The 5,124-nt window shown below is 43.2% G+C and overlaps 1 pseudogene; it reads left to right on the top strand.

The window, feature by feature from the left end:
- Positions 1–4,454: 4,454 nt before the first annotated feature.
- On the top strand, positions 4,455–4,546 carry LOC130274633 (U2 spliceosomal RNA; annotated as a pseudogene).
- The last annotated feature ends 578 nt before the right edge of the window (positions 4,547–5,124 follow it).

The raw sequence follows: 5,124 nt of genomic DNA, 5'->3' as shown, positions 1-5,124 counted from the left end.
ACTTTTTATATAAGTCTTAGAATTTAGGGTAATTTGCAAAGATCCGTCCGGATTTAGGGGATAGATATGGTCCGGTTAAGCTTGTAGAGTGCGTAGGGATCGATTACACTCACAGTTTAGAAAAGATCAGCCGTTGCCGCAAGGCTCGGGCCTAAACTCACTGATGACAGCAGCGCAGATCCTTCCCTGTCAACAGCCCAGGAACAAGAGAGCGAGCCTTTTTGGATTGGTCCATGGTCAGCTGTCACTCACCGTTACATAGCCTGATGGGTGAACACCTGACTTGCTCCAAAGGTCCTATACACAGAAACCATAGAGTCTTTGGAACGCATCACGTGACCCGCAGGTCCTGCGACACTAACTAGGTAAGTACACTTATTACACAAATATATACACATTAAATTTAAATAATTTTAATTACAAAAGGGGTGACAAGGGGCTAACTAAGGATGAGGACCCCACCTACACCTAGGGACTCTGACTTTGGGGACCCCACCACAAGGCAACAGATGCAATCAGGTCCTGGGACACCACAGCAATAATAAGGTGTAAGGCAGGTAGAGATAAGATCATTTTATGTCTGAGAACCTACATAGTACACCAACCTACAGGAGCTTTTTATTCCATACAAAAAGGTCCAGTGTTCTTGCATCTTAGTGGGTCCTCTCAGCCTCTTGGCCCATAGCAGTTACTATGGTTGTTTTCACCCTTACGTCATAGTTATGAATATGCTTTTCCCTCTTCTACTGTTTATAGGTCAGTTTGAGGTAATTGCTATGAAACTACCTCATAGTGGTTATCCAGGGAAATAAATGTACAGTGGTCCCTCAAGTTACAATATTAATCGGTTTCAGGACGACCATTGTATGTTGAAACCATTGTATGTTGAAACTATAACTCTATGGAAACCTGGTAATTGGTTCTGAAGCCACCAAAATGTCATCCAAAAATAGGAAAAAGTGAGGATTAAACGAAAATAAGTAGATAACTAATATAGATAAAGCAAATCCTTACATATAAAAGTAATAAAGATCTGCTGGGAGCTGTAATCACTGTCTATGTAGAGGACAGGAGCTTCTTCGGGGTCCTGTACAGTACACAATGTCCTAAAAATGTAAAATAGAACCGCCCTCACCTGGTGTCCAATGGAGCAGCTAACCCTGGCACAGGTAAAGTGTACAGAACATGTAATACCTCGCTGTACTGTAGGGGGCGCTACCAGACACCAGTCAGTGCGTGCACTTCAGTAATACAGGGGTTTTACCAGTGAATGCCCATTCTGATTGGTCAGTTCTTCCAGCCATTGACAAGTTTCACAGATCTGGACTGTCCGTAGCATTGTATGATGAGTCTGGTTTCAAGTTACAATGGTCCAGAAAAGACCATTGTATGTTGAAACTATTGTATGTTGAGGCCATTGTAAGTTGAGGGATCACTGTATATCCTATACACAGGATAGGGGATAAGTGTCCAATCATGAGGGGACTGGGACCCCCCCCCCCCCAAGTTTTTCTAGACGGGGCCGCCTACATGGACCCACCTTTGTAGACGAGCAGGAGTGGCGGTACACTCAGCCATTGGGAACATGACACAAAGCTAACTTGATACTAACTTTGTATTGCATAAAGAAAAACAACCATGCATAACATAACAAACAGTAAGGTATAGTACAGCACAAAATCAGACAAATGCATGTGCATATAGGTCTCACGCACCCACAACAACACTTGCAACCCACCCTAATCTTCGTTCTAGTGGCCATTGGGTACCTTCAGTTAGGTTGAAACTCAAGGTATCAAGGATAGCGATGTCTTTTTATCAGTATGTGTGTTTTGGGTGCCCTGTTCTGGGACAGGGAAGAAGGGTTTGAGGCTTACCCTTACACAGTCTGTAAATTAGGTAAGTTCAGCTTGAAGTTCTCTTACAGAGGTTTTCCTGCTACCAGCAATGGATCGTGTTGAACCTGCTAGCAAGATTTTGCCGCACTCTTCAAACCAGGATCCCTCACAGTTTGTCCCTCTCTCTTTCTCTCTCTCTCTCTCTCTCTCTCTCTGCTTATTCTGCTGGAACTGAAAAATCCAAGATAGCTGCAAGCACATGTCCATAAAACTCCTCCTTCCTCAGCTTTAGTCACTTCTCAGTTCATTTGATTGTGTAGTCTGCCATCTTCTGGACACTAGAATTACCTTAAATGCATTAAATGGAGTCTATGTAGATAGGGAATTGATTGATATGACCATTGGTGTATACTACTGCTTTGTGCATATTTTTGGTGATTGGACTGTTCCATTATGTATGGAGGTTTCACGCCTACAGTATATCTATATCCGTCATGCACCGATGTCTACGGCACTGTTTGGCTTATATTATAGGAATGCCATAATAAACCCATATAAAGCGGCTTCTTTCATCATCTGGGAAACACTTTCCTCTGTCACGGGACATATTTCTATTTCATCATATCCGTGCAGTCCATCAATCAATCTAAGGGTCCCGGTGTTCCAGCCACCTTCTTATCAGGCTGATGGAGAGGATAGTTTTCGTGTGCTGGAGGACATACATTTATCCGGCTAAAAGACACTTTTGTTTCAAGCAGAATCTCCGCCACTGAAGACAACAATAAGTCACAACAGAATGGGAAAAAATAGGTGTAGAGACACATTATTACAATGTATCCCTTTGATTTATTTGGGAAAGTATTTCTATAAGCCTGCTGTCATATGGCAAATACTCAAGGGGCCTGGTGTTTTCTCTCAGAGTCTCATTTCATTAAAGGGGTACTCCGGTGGAAAAACAAAATGTTTTTGAATCGACTGGTGCCAGAAAGTTATACAGATTTGTACATTACTTCTATAAAAAAAAAAATCTTAATCCTTCCAGTACTTATCAGCTGCTATATGCTTCAGAGGAAGTTGTGTAGTTCTTTCAAATCTGAACACAGTGCTCTCTGCTGACACCTCTGTCCATGTCAGGAACTGTCCAGAGCAGGAGAGATTTGCTATGGGGATTTGCTCCTGCTCTGGACAGTTCCTGACACGAACAGAGGTGTCAGCAGAGAGCAATGTGGTCAGATAGAAAAGAAATTCAAAAAGAAAATAAATTCCTGTGGAGCATACAGCAGATGATAAGTACTGGAAGGGTTAAGATTTTTAAATAGAAGTAATGTATAGGGTAAGACATCCCCATAGCAAACCTATCCTGCTCTGGACAGTTCCAGACATGGACAGAGGTGTCAGCAGAGAGCACTGTGGTCAGACTGGAAAGAACTACACAACTGCCCGTGGAGCATACAGCAGCTGACAAGTACTGGAAGGGTTAAGATTTTTAAATAGAAGTAATGTATAGGGTAAAAAATCCACATAGCAAACCTATTCTGCTCTGGACAGTTCCTGACATGGACAGAGGTGTCAGCAGGGAGCACTGTGGTCAGACTGGAAAGAACTACACAACTTCCTGTGGAGCATACAACAGCTGATAAGTACTGGAAGGGTTAAGATTTTTTTAATAAAAGGAATTTACAAATCTGTTTAGCTTTCTGGAGCCAGTTGATATGAAAAATAGTTTTCCACCGGAGTACCCCTTTAAGTGTACTTCTTCAGCAGCGATATTCAACCCGTGGCTCTCCAAATTTCCTAAAACTACAGGTCCCAGCATGCCAAGTAAAAAAATGAAGTTGCTCACTGGAGACTCTTTGTGTCACAGAAAATAGTGTCAGATCACTTGGCCAGAGGAATCTAATCTGATAAATCCATACAACAAATGAATTCCCTTTGTCTTGATCTTTATTCAGTGTAAAATGTATTTTCCTAAGAACGCGGGAGGAAGAGAAACACACAATTGGATTTCCAATATTGGATTTACATGGTAGAGGGGAGCAAATGAGTTTTACATTTCTTTGCTCCCTAAGAGAAGCCTGGAAATCTTGTTATGTTCTTATTGCAATGTTTCATCAGGAGATACATCACTCTTTTCTGGTTTCCCCTAAGAACGACCGAGGCTGCCAATAAAACAATGGCGGAAATGTTGGACTTTTCATCGTATCTACGACAGTGTATTAGAAAGAGTAATAATGTAGATTTACTACTGTTCTCCATGTTACCTGCCTGTAGTGTTGCCACCTTTCTTGCAAAAAATTAATAAATACCAGCTATGCTAATTTGCATAATTAATTATATATGCGTGCCAACGTAGGATACACATATGCGGGGGAATTTTTGTCCTATTCAGGCCCCTATAACTTTTTTTTTATTTCTCCTTATACAGGCCATATGAGGGCTCATTTTTTGCGGCCTGATCTGTAGTTTTTAACAGTACCGTTTTTGTTTCGATGGGACTTTTTGATCACTTTTTTTTTAAACTAAATTCGAGACTAACTACAACTCCCAGCATGCCCTCATACAGCCTGTGGCTCAGCAGCTGCCCCAAACGAAAACTACAATACCCAGCAGGTCAGTATCGCTTCTCGGCCTTTTGGCTAAGATCAAGTGTAGTATCTGTTCTTATCAGTGGTTTAGTCTCTGCCATTGATGTAGGATGGGTGCTCCATGGAGGGGGCAGGTGTACGGGGGCCTTCTGGGGCTGGTGCCACGTAACCAGCTCAACGGCTGTCCTGATGTGACCTGTTTCCTCCGGGTCTCGCCATGAGGTAGAGGGGTGTAGAGCCGAGGTACTTCTGTGCCTCGGGGAGTGGTGACCCTGAGGTGCCGAAAATCACTGGGTGTTAACTCACTGAGTGAAAGCACTGCACCATTACTCTTCACCTTTGGCACTCACCCTTGCTATCCCGGCCTTCTGGCTAGGATCAGGGAAATTTTTATAGATCCGGCCGGATGACCGGGCAGTATATCTGCACTCATCCACTTATTTATTATTATTTTTTGTTTGTCACTGTGCCACGTTTGTGTCTTTATTTGTACACAGGATTGTCAGGATACGGTAGCCCTTCTGGGTGTCCCTCCTGGCGGTCTAGGGGAGGTGTGTGGCCATTAGGTTCCTCACCTCCCTGCAACCCCTGGGCATCTTGGCTTTGGCCAAGATGCCACCAGTATACGGCTCCTCGGCTGATACCTTGGCTAACGCCTATGGTGAAGCCAGGAGCATTTTCGCCCCTTAGTAGCTTCGGCG

The sequence above is a fragment of the Hyla sarda genome, chromosome 5 (genome assembly GCF_029499605.1).
Source record: "Hyla sarda isolate aHylSar1 chromosome 5, aHylSar1.hap1, whole genome shotgun sequence".
Classification (NCBI taxonomy): domain Eukaryota; kingdom Metazoa; phylum Chordata; class Amphibia; order Anura; family Hylidae; genus Hyla; species Hyla sarda.
Note: the sequence above shows the minus strand (reverse complement) of the source record. Positions and strands in the feature narration are given on the sequence as shown.